At 42.6% G+C, this 16274-nt stretch overlaps 1 pseudogene; it reads left to right on the forward strand.

Moving 5' to 3' along the window:
- LOC139377089 (signal peptide peptidase-like 2B) overlaps window positions 1-8181 on the forward strand; it is a 52606-nt pseudogene extending 44425 nt beyond the window's left edge.
- Window positions 8182-16274: the final 8093 nt, after the last annotated feature.

Here is a 16274-nt window from a genome sequence, read left to right on the forward strand (position 1 = left end):
CAATTTGAGGGAGTGTGCAATTGGCATGCTGACAGCAGGAATGTCCACCAGAGCATTGAATGTTAATTTCTCTACCATAAGCCATCCCCAACGTCGTTTTAGAGAATTTGGCAGTACGTCCAACTTGCATCACAACCACACACCAAGTGTATGGCGTCGTGTGGGTGAGCGGTTTGTTGATGTCAATGACATGAACAGAGTGCTCCATGATGGCATGGGCAGGCATAAGCTACTGGTAACGAACACAATTGCATTTTATCAATGGCAATTTGAATGCACAAAAACACTGTGATTAGATCCTGAGGCCCATTGCGAGGTCCATTTTTAAGTTATCTATGACTAGCAGATGCCCATCTGTATTCCCAGTCATGTGAAATCCATAGATTAAGGCCTAATACATTTATTTCTGATGACTGATTTCCTCATATGAACTGTAAAATCGATGAAATTGTTGCATGTTATATTTTTGTTCAGTATACATACTGTATCTACCTCAATTACCTTGTAACCCTGCACATCAATTCAGACCCCTTGACTTTTTCCACATTTTGTTACGTTACCAGAGTTCCTCTGTGGAGATGGGAGAACCTTCCAGAATGACAACCATCTCTGCAGCACTCCACTAATCAGGCCTTGGTAGAATGGCCAGACAGAAGCCACTGCTCAGCAAAAGGCACATGACAGCCCGCATGGAGTTTGCCTAAAGGACTCTCAGACCATGACAAAAGATTCTCTGGTCTGATGAAACCAAGCTTGAACTCTTTGTCTTGAATGTCAAGTGTCACGTCTGGAGGAAACCTGGCACCATCCCTACGGTGAAGCATGGTGGTGGCAGCATCATGCTCTGGGGATGTTTTTCAGTGGAAGGAACTGGCAGACTAGTCAGGATCAAGGGAAAGATGAATGAAGCAAAGTACAGAGATTCTTGATGAAAACCTGCTCCAAAGCGCTTAGGACCTCAGACTGGGGCGAAGGTTTACCTTCCGACAGGACAACGACCCTTAGCACACCGCCAAGACAACGTAGCAGTGGCTTCAGGACAAGTCTCTGAATCCTTGAGTGGCCCAGCCAGAGCCCGGACTTGAACCTGATCGAACATCTCTGGAGAGACCTGAAAATAGCTGTACAGCTAATCTCCCCATCCAACCTAACAGAGCTTGAGAGGATCTGTAAAGAAGAATGCTAGAAACTCCCAAATACAGGTGTGCCAAGATTTTAGCTTCAAACCCAAGAAGACTCGAGGCTGTAACCGCTGCCAAAGGTGCTTCAACAAATTACTGAGTAAAGGGTCTGAATACTTATGTAAATGTGATCTATCCGTTTTTGCTTTGTCGTCAGTATGGGGTATTGTGTGTAAACTGAGGGGGGGGGGGGGGGACAATTTAATCCATTTGACAATGAGTCTGTAACGTGACAAAATGTGGAAAAAAATCAAGGGCTCTGAATACTTTCCGAATGCACTGTATATAGCCAAGTTATCATTAGTCATTGTGTATTTATTCCTCGTATTTTTATTATTATTTTTATTTTTCTCCCTGCATTGTTGGGAAGGGCCCATTTAGTAAACATTTCCCTGTTAGTCTACACCGTTGGTTATGTGGCAAATACAATTTGATTTACTCTACTCTTGTATCCTGTCTTAGTACCAGGTAACACCCATAGTGCCTAATCTAAATCTCATTTAGGGCCAAGAGTTTTCCCTGACCTGGACCTATATCATACAGCATCTTTCTGTGGCGAGATAAAGCTGCTATCTGAACTCGTCCCAGCTTAGCTGACCTGGTCTCTCGCTCTCTGCCTCGCTCTCTGCCTCGCTCTCTGCCTCGCTCTCTGCCTCGCTCTATGTGTGTGTCAGGTCTGCTGGTAGCCTACTGTCACAGGTTTGACATCCTCATGCAGTCCTCACGGTTCTATTTCCTGGCCTGCACTATCGGTAAGACCAACACATTTTCATTTGCATAATTTTTTTGATTGTCAAATCGACTTTGTAGTCTATAACAGACAATATTTGTTCCAACCAAGCAGTAACACACCTGATTCACGCTTCCCCTACCTCTTTCACCCTCTCCCTTGCTCCCGCTCTACAGGTTATGGTATCGGGCTGCTCATCACCTTTGTAGCTCTTGCCCTGATGCAGATGGGTCAGCCGGCCCTGTTGTACCTGGTGCCTTGCACCCTCCTCTCCAGCCTCGCGGTGGCGCTGTGGCGAAAAGAGCTGCCCTTATTCTGGACAGGAAGTGGATTTGTGGTGATTACCAGTTTGATATGAGTGTCGCCGCCGTCTACGGAAAGAAACCTGTCTAGTGTTATGTACCAAACTTTAAATTCTAGTTTTACTGTTGAGTACTGTAGCCCCAAAAACTAGATATCGCTTTCTTTGTTCCCCCTGCTCTGCCCTCCCAACCCATACTGTCATTTTACTGTGGGTTCTTTGCTATAGTCGGCTGCTGAGGGCTCCAGTGTCTATGAATGTCGCTGACGATATCTGATCTGGGCTTGCCTTTATTCTTTACTAGTATAATTATAGTCCTCTGCTGCTAGATACCAGTCAGATTGTCTTACAGTAGATTGTAATGTTGTGGCGTTAGAATAGACGCTATGCATTATAGTGTTTTGGGTCATGAAACACCATTTGGTAGGTAGTTGACAACCCATAGTATCTGGCGGTGACAAGGGAGTACTGTACTTTGTATCTCACCCCTTTTCTCTGAACTGATAATTGTGAACATGTTTCTCGAAGCTACTGGGTTTTGTGTGACAAGGTGCTCTTAAGGCTCTTGCTTTCCTCTTAATGTTTCCTCCCCCTCTGTGTGTCAGATCTATCGCTCAATGTACAGACATACCTCTGCTAACAAGCTGCCCCACTATCTGTGGTCAGGGAGAGAGACGGAGACACACAGAGAGCATGGGCTCCTGAGTTCTTCTGCAAAAACATAAAATTAGAGTTTGATAAATGTAGATAAGTAAAACAAAAAATTGCAAGGACTTATTATAGGATACTAACATCAAAACCTTTATTACAATTCACAATTCCATACCTAAAACCTTGATTTTGGATAAAATTAACTGAATGGACTATTACCAACAAGGACTATCAACAAAAACTAACTTCTAAATAGCCAAAACCTTCAGAAGAAACACAGCGGAACCTGGAAATACCATCCAACACAAAACTGAGTGAATAATATTCAGTCTGAACCTCCTTTCTGAAGCCAAACAGTAAAATACTGTCTCTAGGTCATTTTGTTATATAAAGCTTAATAATTAAGGCTATCAAGCTGCTAGCAAAGAATCTGACTAAAATTAGCACTTAAGTGTAAAGTGAGAGATGTGAACGTTTGGCCTAACAATGGCAGGAGAGTTTCACAGCCCCCCCCCCCCACCCCCTCCATCTGTGCAGAGAAAAAAAAAACATCTCTCAAACTTCTCAACTACTCCCATTTCCTGCCGCACTGCTGCTTGGATTCCACCTGGCAATCTGTTCGCCGTCTCCCTTGCCTGTCTCCCCCTGTCTGGTACAGGTACCCCCGCCACAATCCCCCTTCTCTCCCGAGCTTTCGATCGCCTCCAGCACACATGGACTGTTGAGGCAAGTGACTCTGAACTTACAATGGCTAGCCCCAAATTATATTTTTCTCTTGTGCTTTATGATATTTGCCTCATGACTCCTGTGTGCTTTGTTGACTATGAACTTGCTTGTTTACTTAACTGTGGGACAATCTGTGTGTTCCCGCACTCGGGACTCTGACTCTCTATTGCAGGGCTGTCCAACCCTGTTCCTGGAGAGCTACCATCCTGTAGGTTTTTGCTCCAACCCTAATCTAGCGCACCTGACTCTAATAATTAGCTGGTTGATAAGCTGAATCAGGTTAGTTACAACTGGGGTTGAAAACCTACAGGAGGGTAGCTCTCCAGGAACAGGTTTGGACAGCCCTGCTCCATTGGTTACACAGACTTTTGGCCTCCCATCCTATGCTAACCACCTCTCGCCGGCTTTGTATTCATGTTACATGATGACATTTCTGTAGAATATGATCTTTTTACCATCTAATGAACATTCAAATGTTCTAAGTCAACACTGCAGAGCTCTCCCTGTCCTCAGCCGTGCCCTAATTGTATTACTGCTGTTTTTTTTCTGGAAAACATGCATGTACACCCTGGCCCATCTACTGTTGCTAGCCCCCATTCTGATTTGTGCTCTGATATCTGCTTCACTGATCTCTGCTCTCGTAAAAGCCTGGGTTTTCTGCACGTTAACACTAGAAGCTTTTTTACCTAAAATGTATCAATTGAAAGTGTGGGTTCACTGATGCAATCCAGATGTCTTGGTCATTACTGAGACGTGATTAAGGAAGAGTGTTTTGAACACTAATGTTAACCTTTTTCGGCAAGACAGATCTTCCAAAGGTGGTGGAGTGGCAATCTTTACCAAGGAATACCTTTAGTGCTCGGTTGTCTCCACCAAGTCGATCCCCAATCAATTTCATTTGCTGGTTTTAGCTCTTTGTTGACTGTTGCTGGGTGTTATTGTCCACCATCAGCACCGGCCTGTACCCTAAATGCCCTTACACTAAGTCTGAATCTGTCCTGCTAGGTGACCTAAACTGGGATGTGCTTAAACCACCTGACCAAGTCCTAAAGCAATGGGACTCCCTAAATCTTTCTCAGATTATTACCAATCCTACAAAGTATGACTCCAAACACCCAGAAAAGGCTACTCTCCTTGATGTCATCCTTAGAAATAATCCTGATAGGTATCAGTCTGGTTTTTTCTGTGATGACCTTAGTGATCACTGTTTTACAGCCTGTGTAATGGCTGCTCAGTGAAACGACTTGTCATAGACGCTTGCTAAAAAACTTTAATGAGCAAGCCTTCCTTCATGAGCTGGCCTCTGTATATTGGTATAGAATCAGCTTGATCCCCTCTGTCGAAGACGCTTGGACCTTATTTTTTTATTTATTTTCAGGGGTATCGTTAACAAATATGCGCACATAAAGAAAATGAGAATTTAACAGGTTCAGCCCTAGGTTACACTCCACCTCAAGAATGCCATTTAGCAAATCGCTTGGCCCACACATACTCGGGCTGACTGGCTCTCGTTCAGGCAAACTAGAAAAGTGCACTCAGGCTATCCAGAACGCCAAAGTTAGTTACTTTAAGGAGCAGTTCTCTCTATGGGTCTAACCCCAAGAAGTTCTGGAAAACTGTTAAAGACCTGGAGAATAAACCCTCCTCACAGCTGCCCATGTCCCTTAATATTGACGATGTGCTTGTTACAGACAAGGAGCACATGGCTGAGCTCTTTCATCACCACTTCATTAAGTCAGGACCTATTTGACTCTGCTATGCCTCCTTGCCCATCCAACATTTCCTCATCTCCCACCCCTTCTAATGCGACTATCCCTGATGCTCCTCTCTCTTTCCCCTGCCCTGCTACGAAGTTTCTCCCTGCAGGTGGGGTGTTAAAGGAGCTCCTTAAGCTTGACCCCAAAAAAACATCTGGTTCAGATGGTTTAGACCCTTTCTTCTTTAAGGTTGCTGCCCCTATCACCGCCAAGCCTATCTCGTCAAGCCTATCCCGAGTACCTTTTTAACCTGTCTCTCGTCTCTGGGTAGGTTCCCATTGCTTTGAAGGCAGCCAGTGTGTCCTTTATTTAAAGGGGAGATCAAGCTAATCCTAAATTTTATAGGCCTATTTCTATTTTGCCCTGTTTATCAAGTGTTGGAAAAACTTCTCAATAATCAACTGACTGGCTTTCTTGCCCTGTTCATCTAGAATATTCTCTCGGGTATGCAATCTGGTTTCCGCTCAGGTTATAGATGTGTCACTGCAACCTTAAAGGTCCTCAATGATGTCACCATTGCCCTTGATTCTAAGCAATGTTGTGCTGCAATTTTTGACTTGGCCAAAGCTTTTGATACGGTAGACCATTCTATTCTTGTGGGCCAGCTAAAGAGTATTGGTATCTCTGAGGAGTCTTTGGCCTGGTTTGCTAACTACCTCAGAGTGCAGTGTATAAAGTCAGAACATCTGCTGTCTCAGCCACTGCCTGTCACCAAGGGAGTACTCCAAGGCTTGATCCTAGGCCCCACACTCTTCTCAATTTACATCAACAACCTAGCTCAAGCAGTAGGAAGCTCTCTCTTCGTTTTATACTCAGCTGGCCCCTCCCCGGATTTTGTGTTAAACGCTCCACAACACAGCTTTCTTATTGTCTAACAAGCTTTCTCTGCCCTTAACCTTGTTCTGAACACCTCCAAAACAAAAGTAATGTGGTTTGGTAAAGATAATTCCCTCCTCCCACAGGTGTTATTACTACCTCTGAGGGTTTAGAGCTTGAAGTAGTCACCTCATACAAGTACTTGGGAGTATGGCTAGACGGTACAATGTCCTTCTCAAAACATATCAAAGCTGTAGGCTAAGGTTAAATCTAGACTTGGTTTCCTCTATCGTAATCTCTCTTTTACCCCAGCTGCCAAACTAACCCTGATTCAGATTACCATCCTACCCATGCTAGATTATGGCGACATCATTTATAGATTGGCAGGTAAGGGTGCTCTCGAGCGGCTAGATGTTCTTTACCATTCGGCCATCAGACTTGCCACCAATGCTCCTGATAGGACACATCACACTGCACTCTACACTTCTCTGTAAACTGGTCATCTCTGTATTCTTGTTGCAAGACCCACTAGTTGATGCTTATTTATAAAACCCTCTTAGGCCTAATTCCCCCCCATCTGAGATATCTACTGCAGCCCTCATCCTCCACATACAACACCTGTTCTGCCAGTCACATTCTGTTAAAGGCCCCCTAAGCACACACATCCCTGGGTCGCTCCTCTTTTCAGTTTGCTGCAGCTAGCGACTGGAGCGAGCTGCAACAAAACACACACTGGACCGTTTTATCTCCATCTCTTCATTCAAAGACTCAATCAGACACTCTTACTGACAGTTGTGGCTGCTTCGCGTGAGGTATTGGCTGTACCTTCTTGCCCTTTGTGCTGTTTTCTGTGCCAAATGTTTGTACCATGTTTTGTGCTGCTATGTTGTCGTCTTAGGTCTCTCTTTATGTAGTGTTGTGTGTTTTGTCCTATATATTTTTATTTTTAATCCCAGCCCCCGCCTCCTCAAGATGCCCTTTGCGTTCTGGTATGTCGTCATTGTAAATAGGAACAAATTCTTAACTTGCCTTGTTAAATAAACAAAAAATGTGTTTTAAAGATGTCTCCTCTCTAACACCCAGGAAGCTCTGATTTTAAACTCCCATTAGAGAGCTCTGCAAACGTTATGGATATGGAGTTTCGCTGAGCAACTCTTAATTTACTCCTATTACGGCCAGTATGTACTTCCAAAAAGGGTCTAAAAAAATATACAAGAAACCTTTTATTTTTTAATCTTCAGTACCTTCAATGTATTCTGCTGTTGTAGACTTCTGACCTGTGCATTGCAGTAATGAGTGATTGGAGGAGCCAAATAGGCATTTTTTTAGGCCTTTTTTGGAAGTACATACTGGCCGCAACAGGAGTAAATGACGATAGTTTCTCGACGAAACTCCATATTTGGTGAGGAACAAACATATAACTCTTGCGGAGCGGTCTAATGGGAGTTTGAATCAGATGTTCCTGGGCATTAGAGACACCTACTCATAGTCAAAATCTTTAATGCGCAGATACTAGAGCACTAACAAGCTTGCTATAGTTGCACACTCCTCCAGTCAGTGGGTTGCTGTGATAATAGAAATACAATGAAGGCTTTATTTAGTCCATTGATCTAGAATTGACTTGACAGAGGAATAGCAGTATATGTTTTGGTATTCTGCATAAACTGTCGTGTGCTTATTGTTGTCTCAGACTAGCTCCACAGTGGTCTGATGTTTCTCCTCTGTTTGTCCCGCCCAGCTTCCCATAGTTCTGAAACCAATCAACTGTACGCAAACCCCAGGACCACCCAGAGAGGAGCCCCTCACCAATCCTGAACTACAAGGACCTGAAGCAGAGTGAGGACCCACTTCAGGACACACCCCCTCCAGAGGCCAGCAAATCAGAAAAGGATTTCTAGGATGCCAATTTCTTATTCATTTAGTTTCTATTGTTTTTTTTTTTACAAAGGTTCTCAATGGAACTCTATACATTCGTAACAGACAGAAATTATGAACATTTCAGTGCACTTGGTGTGTAAAGAGGAGGGGAGGATGGATGAAAGGATGAGCGGGAGGGAGGGCACCCAATTACAGTAGCTGTTCTTCATATCCTTGGGGTTGCAGGATCAGCCATGGGAGTCCTGGTAAATGAGCCAGACGTGACCCAGGCTAAACAACACCAAGCCAGTCTGGGACAGGCAAAGAGCACAATATAGCTTCAATGGAAATTCTAACCAAAAGGAAGAGAGACCTGATTCTTCAAACAACTTAATTATAAGATGTCCAAAAACGGAGCAGTTAAGTCACTCAATTGTGCAGATTTTGGAGCCCAACGAACAGTGGGGTCTCAGCTTTTATATGAAAGTACAACCTCTTGGCAGATGTGTGTAAACGGGTAGGGAACAGTGTGTAAAATATTAGTTTGTCTGTGCAGATTAAGATAGCACGAGGGATTACTCGTCTAACGGCATTTGCCACAGCTCACACCGTGCTCATTTCTGCAAGTTTCCACACAGCTGAGTTCTGGCAGATAGATAAAACGTGATGTCGCATGCTGCGTTTGCACCCAAATGGCTCTGAGCTGTCGACAAGATTGTATCAGGGGGAAAAAAACACTAGCATATAACAATAGACACTTCTCTAAGTAAAAAGTATGTCTAATTTTATCACCACACAATATGCCAAAGTCTTGTTCACTACTCGGCTATTCCAATCGGACATGAGGAAGGTTGGAAATAAAGGTTTACGCTAACCAACACCCCCTGGCCCTTCCCATATGAGTTAGACCCCCGTGACTGAAATTGAGTCACACCACTATAGATGGCCTACTCTGCCCTGTTCAACCCCATATGATGTGGTCACCGATTATGTTCATGCATCTCCCATGTAGTCAGCCTGAGTCGCATCCAATACACATGACCTGTCCTGCTCAACACCCCACCCTCAACACCATCCTGTTCAGTTTGCCCCCTCCCAAAAAAATGTATATGCAGAAAAGCATTCAATAATTTTTTACATTTAACCAGGTGAGTCCCATTGAATCTCTTTTTTTAAGGGAGGCCTGGCAGCCATTATAATCTGCACTACTAGAAGGTCAATATGTGCATTCTAAATTATACCCTGTTCCCTAAATAGGGCCCTGGTCAAAAGTAGCGCATTGTATAGGAAATGGGGTGCGATTTGGGATGATACCACCATTATAAATCTGTCGGCTTGTTCCCTTTCTTTTTCTTCTTTAAGTACCATGAAGAACGAAAGAGCCACACTACGGCCTGTCCTCTGTACATCAAAGATGACTGAAGTATCAGACATACCCTTTTTCGTGTGGTGCTATCATGTATTCTCAACCAGCCAAAGGTATATGATAATAATGATTATTGATTTAGGGCATAAAGGGACACTTTCCTAGTGGACTAAAAAGCGAGCTTTGTGGAGAATCTTCATGTAAAGTGTTTATATATCCAGAATAAGACTTAATCTGTGTTTGGGAAATCTTCCCAAATATATATATATTTTTTAATCTTAGCTTGCTATGGGTTTGGTTTGATCCAGGCTGTTTTATATACATTTAAGGTTGTCCCCACTCTTTTTCCAGTAGATGTTGTGGTTCCACTTCATATTAGGTGTAAAACCCATGTATGTGTTTAATTACATTGTAGGCAGTTACAGTGCCTTGCGAAAGTATTCGGCCCCCTTGAACTTTGCGACCTTTTGCCACATTTCAGGCTTCAAACATAAAGATATAAAACTGTATTTTTTTGTGAAGAATCAACAACAAGTGGGACACAATCATGAAGTGGAACGACATTTATTGGATATTTCAAACTTATTTAACAAATCAAAAACTGAAAAATTGGGCGTGCAAAATTATTCAGCCCCCTTAAGTTAATACTTTGTAGCGCCACCTTTTGCTGCGTTTACAGCTGTAAGTCGCTTGGGGTATGTCTCTATCAGTTTTGCACATCGAGAGACTGAAATGTTTTCCCATTCCTCCTTGCAAAACAGCTCGAGCTCAGTGAGGTTGGATGGAGAGCATTTGTGAACAGCAGTTTTCAGTTCTTTCCACAGATTCTTGATTGGATTCAGGTCTGGACTTTGACTTGGCCATTCTAACACCTGGATATGTTATTTTTGAACCATTCCATTGTAGATTTTGCTTTATGTTTTGGATCATTGTCTTGTTGGAAGACAAATCTCCGTCCCAGTCTCAGGTCTTTTGCAGACTCCATCAGGTTTTCTTCCAGAATGGTCCTGTATTTGGCTCCATCCATCTTCCCATCAATTTTAACCATCTTCCCTGTCCCTGCTGAAGAAAAGCAGGCCCAAACCATGATGCTGCCACCACCATGTTTGTCAGTGGGGATGGTGTGTTCAGCTGTGTTGCTTTTACGCCAAACATAACGTTTTGCATTGTTGCCAAAAAGTTCCATTTTGGTTTCATCTGACCAGAGCACCTTCTTCCACATGTTTGGTGTGTCTCCCAGGTGGCTTATGGCAAACTTTAAACAACACTTTTTATGGATATCTTTAAGAAATGGCTTTCTTCTTGCCACTCTTCCATAAAGGCCAGATTTGTGCAATATACGACTGATTGTTGTCCTATGGACAGAGTCTCCCACCTCAGCTGTAGATCTCTGCAGTTCATCCAGAGTGATCATGGGCCTCTTGGCTGCATCTCTGATCAGTCTTCTCCTTGTATGAGCTGAAAGTTTAGAGGGACGGCCAGGTCTTGGTAGATTTGCAGTGGTCTGATACTCCTTCCATTTCAATATTATCGCTTGCACAGTGCTCCTTGGGATGTTTAAAGCTTGGGAAATCTTTTTGTATCCAAATCCGGCTTTAAACTTCTTCACAACAGTATCTCGGACCTGCCTGGTGTGTTCCTTGTTCTTCATGATGTTCTCTGCGCTTTTAACGGACCTCTGAGACTATCACAGTGCAGGTGCATTTATACGGAGACTTGATTACACACAGGTGGATTGTATTTATCATCATTAGTCATTTAGGTCAACATTGGATCATTCAGAGATCCTCACTGAACTTCTGGAGAGAGTTTGCTGCACTGAAAGTAAAGGGGCTGAATAATTTTGCACGCCCAATTTTTCAGTTTTTGATTTGTTAAAAAAGTTTGAAATATCCAATAAATGTCGTTCCACTTACAGTGCCCCCGTGACTGAAATTGAGTCACACCACTATAGATGGCCTACTCTGCCCTGTTCAACCCCATATGATGTGGTCACCGATTATGTTCATGCATCTCCCATGTAGTCAGCCTGAGTCGCATCCAATACACATGACCTGTCCTGCTCAACACCCCACCCTCAACACCATCCTGTTCAGTTTGCCCCCTCCCAAAAAAATGTATATGCAGAAAAGCATTCAATAATTTTTTACATTTAACCAGGTGAGTCCCATTGAATCTCTTTTTTTAAGGGAGGCCTGGCAGCCATTATAATCTGCACTACTAGAAGGTCAATATGTGCATTCTAAATTATACCCTGTTCCCTAAATAGGGCCCTGGTCAAAAGTAGCGCATTGTATAGGAAATGGGGTGCGATTTGGGATGATACCACCATTATAAATCTGTCGGCTTGTTCCCTTTCTTTTTCTTCTTTAAGTACCATGAAGAACGAAAGAGCCACACTACGGCCTGTCCTCTGTACATCAAAGATGACTGAAGTATCAGACATACCCTTTTTCGTGTGGTGCTATCATGTATTCTCAACCAGCCAAAGGTATATGATAATAATGATTATTGATTTAGGGCATAAAGGGACACTTTCCTAGTGGACTAAAAAGCGAGCTTTGTGGAGAATCATGTAAAGTGTTTATATATCCAGAATAAGACTTAATCTGTGTTTGGGAAATCTTCCCAAATATATATATATTTTTTAATCTTAGCTTGCTATGGGTTTGGTTTGATCCAGGCTGTTTTATATACATTTAAGGTTGTCCCCACTCTTTTTCCAGTAGATGTTGTGGTTCCACTTCATATTAGGTGTAAAACCCATGTATGTGTTTAATTACATTGTAGGCAGTTACAGTGCCTTGCGAAAGTATTCGGCCCCCTTGAACTTTGCGACCTTTTGCCACATTTCAGGCTTCAAACATAAAGATATAAAACTGTATTTTTTTGTGAAGAATCAACAACAAGTGGGACACAATCATGAAGTGGAACGACATTTATTGGATATTTCAAACTTATTTAACAAATCAAAAACTGAAAAATTGGGCGTGCAAAATTATTCAGCCCCCTTAAGTTAATACTTTGTAGCGCCACCTTTTGCTGCGTTTACAGCTGTAAGTCGCTTGGGGTATGTCTCTATCAGTTTTGCACATCGAGAGACTGAAATGTTTTCCCATTCCTCCTTGCAAAACAGCTCGAGCTCAGTGAGGTTGGATGGAGAGCATTTGTGAACAGCAGTTTTCAGTTCTTTCCACAGATTCTTGATTGGATTCAGGTCTGGACTTTGACTTGGCCATTCTAACACCTGGATATGTTATTTTTGAACCATTCCATTGTAGATTTTGCTTTATGTTTTGGATCATTGTCTTGTTGGAAGACAAATCTCCGTCCCAGTCTCAGGTCTTTTGCAGACTCCATCAGGTTTTCTTCCAGAATGGTCCTGTATTTGGCTCCATCCATCTTCCCATCAATTTTAACCATCTTCCCTGTCCCTGCTGAAGAAAAGCAGGCCCAAACCATGATGCTGCCACCACCATGTTTGTCAGTGGGGATGGTGTGTTCAGCTGTGTTGCTTTTACGCCAAACATAACGTTTTGCATTGTTGCCAAAAAGTTCAATTTTGGTTTCATCTGACCAGAGCACCTTCTTCCACATGTTTGGTGTGTCTCCCAGGTGGCTTGTGGCAAACTTTAAATAACACTTTTTATGGATATCTTTAAGAAATGGCTTTCTTCTTGCCACTCTTCCATAAAGGCCAGATTTGTGCAATATACGACTGATTGTTGTCCTATGGACAGAGTCTCCCACCTCAGCTGTAGATCTCTGCAGTTCATCCAGAGTGATCATGGGCCTCTTGGCTGCATCTCTGATCAGTCTTCTCCTTGTATGAGCTGAAAGTTTAGAGGGACGGCCAGGTCTTGGTAGATTTGCAGTGGTCTGATACTCCTTCCATTTCAATATTATCGCTTGCACAGTGCTCCTTGGGATGTTTAAAGCTTGGGAAATCTTTTTGTATCCAAATCCGGCTTTAAACTTCTTCACAACAGTATCTCGGACCTGCCTGGTGTGTTCCTTGTTCTTCATGATGCTCTCTGCGCTTTTAACGGACCTCTGAGACTATCACAGTGCAGGTGCATTTATACGGAGACTTGATTACACACAGGTGGATTGTATTTATCATCATTAGTCATTTAGGTCAACATTGGATCATTCAGAGATCCTCACTGAACTTCTGGAGAGAGTTTGCTGCACTGAAAGTAAAGGGGCTGAATAATTTTGCACGCCCAATTTTTCAGTTTTTGATTTGTTAAAAAAGTTTGAAATATCCAATAAATGTCGTTCCACTTACAGTGCCCCCGTGACTGAAATTGAGTCACACCACTATAGATGGCCTACTCTGCCCTGTTCAACCCCATATGATGTGGTCACCGATTATGTTCATGCATCTCCCATGTAGTCAGCCTGAGTCGCATCCAATACACATGACCTGTCCTGCTCAACACCCCACCCTCAACACCATCCTGTTCAGTTTGCCCCCTCCCAAAAAAATGTATATGCAGAAAAGCATTCAATAATTTTTTACATTTAACCAGGTGAGTCCCATTGAATCTCTTTTTTTAAGGGAGGCCTGGCAGCCATTATAATCTGCACTACTAGAAGGTCAATATGTGCATTCTAAATTATACCCTGTTCCCTAAATAGGGCCCTGGTCAAAAGTAGCGCATTGTATAGGAAATGGGGTGCGATTTGGGATGATACCACCATTATAAATCTGTCGGCTTGTTCCCTTTCTTTTTCTTCTTTAAGTACCATGAAGAACGAAAGAGCCACACTACGGCCTGTCCTCTGTACATCAAAGATGACTGAAGTATCAGACATACCCTTTTTCGTGTGGTGCTATCATGTATTCTCAACCAGCCAAAGGTATATGATAATAATGATTATTGATTTAGGGCATAAAGGGACACTTTCCTAGTGGACTAAAAAGCGAGCTTTGTGGAGAATCTTCATGTAAAGTGTTTATATATCCAGAATAAGACTTAATCTGTGTTTGGGAAATCTTCCCAAATATATATATATTTTTTAATCTTAGCTTGCTATGGGTTTGGTTTGATCCAGGCTGTTTTATATACATTTGAGGTTGTCCCCACTCTTTTTCCAGTAGATGTTGTGGTTCCACTTCATATTAGGTGTAAAACCCATGTATGTGTTTAATTACATTGTAGGCAGTTACAGTGCCTTGCGAAAGTATTCGGCCCCCTTGAACTTTGCGACCTTTTGCCACATTTCAGGCTTCAAACATAAAGATATAAAACTGTATTTTTTTGTGAAGAATCAACAACAAGTGGGACACAATCATGAAGTGGAACGACATTTATTGGATATTTCAAACTTATTTAACAAATCAAAAACTGAAAAATTGGGCGTGCAAAATTATTCAGCCCCCTTAAGTTAATACTTTGTAGCGCCACCTTTTGCTGTGTTTACAGCTGTAAGTCGCTTGGGGTATGTCTCTATCAGTTTTGCACATCGAGAGACTGAAATGTTTTCCCATTCCTCCTTGCAAAACAGCTCGAGCTCAGTGAGGTTGGATGGAGAGCATTTGTGAACAGCAGTTTTCAGTTCTTTCCACAGATTCTTGATTGGATTCAGGTCTGGACTTTGACTTGGCCATTCTAACACCTGGATATGTTATTTTTGAACCATTCCATTGTAGATTTTGCTTTATGTTTTGGATCATTGTCTTGTTGGAAGACAAATCTCCGTCCCAGTCTCAGGTCTTTTGCAGACTCCATCAGGTTTTCTTCCAGAATGGTCCTGTATTTGGCTCCATCCATCTTCCCATCAATTTTAACCATCTTCCCTGTCCCTGCTGAAGAAAAGCAGGCCCAAACCATGATGCTGCCACCACCATGTTTGTCAGTGGGGATGGTGTGTTCAGCTGTGTTGCTTTTACGCCAAACATAATGTTTTGCATTGTTGCCAAAAAGTTCAATTTTGGTTTCATCTGACCAGAGCACCTTCTTCCACATGTTTGGTGTGTCTCCCAGGTGGCTTGTGGCAAACTTTAAACAACACTTTTTATGGATATCTTTAAGAAATGGCTTTCTTCTTGCCACTCTTCCATAAAGGCCAGATTTGTGCAATATACGACTGATTGTTGTCCTATGGACAGAGTCTCCCACCTCAGCTGTAGATCTCTGCAGTTCATCCAGAGTGATCATGGGCCTCTTGGCTGCATCTCTGATCAGTCTTCTCCTTGTATGAGCTGAAAGTTTAGAGGGACGGCCAGGTCTTGGTAGATTTGCAGTGGTCTGATACTCCTTCCATTTCAATATTATCGCTTGCACAGTGCTCCTTGGGATGTTTAAAGCTTGGGAAATCTTTTTGTATCCAAATCCGGCTTTAAACTTCTTCACAACAGTATCTCGGACCTGCCTGGTGTGTTCCTTGTTCTTCATGATGTTCTCTGCGCTTTTAACGGACCTCTGAGACTATCACAGTGCAGGTGCATTTATACGGAGACTTGATTACACACAGGTGGATTGTATTTATCATCATTAGTCATTTAGGTCAACATTGGATCATTCAGAGATCCTCACTGAACTTCTGGAGAGAGTTTGCTGCACTGAAAGTAAAGGGGCTGAATAATTTTGCACGCCCAATTTTTCAGTTTTTGATTTGTTAAAAAAGTTTGAAATATCCAATAAATGTCGTTCCACTTCATGATTGTGTCCCACTTGTTGTTGATTCTTCACAAAAAAATACAGTTTTATATCTTTATGTTTGAAGCCTGAAATGTGGCAAAAGGTCGCAAAGTTCAAGGGGGCCGAATACTTTCGCAAGGCACTGTATACCCTTCCCCAGATATATACCTCATCACAATTTTATCTCAGCTCTAAGAACAGTTCCTTGGACTTCATAGTATAGTTTCTGCTCTGACATC

The sequence above is a fragment of the Oncorhynchus clarkii genome, chromosome 20 (assembly GCF_045791955.1).
Source record: "Oncorhynchus clarkii lewisi isolate Uvic-CL-2024 chromosome 20, UVic_Ocla_1.0, whole genome shotgun sequence".
NCBI lineage: Eukaryota > Metazoa > Chordata > Actinopteri > Salmoniformes > Salmonidae > Oncorhynchus > Oncorhynchus clarkii.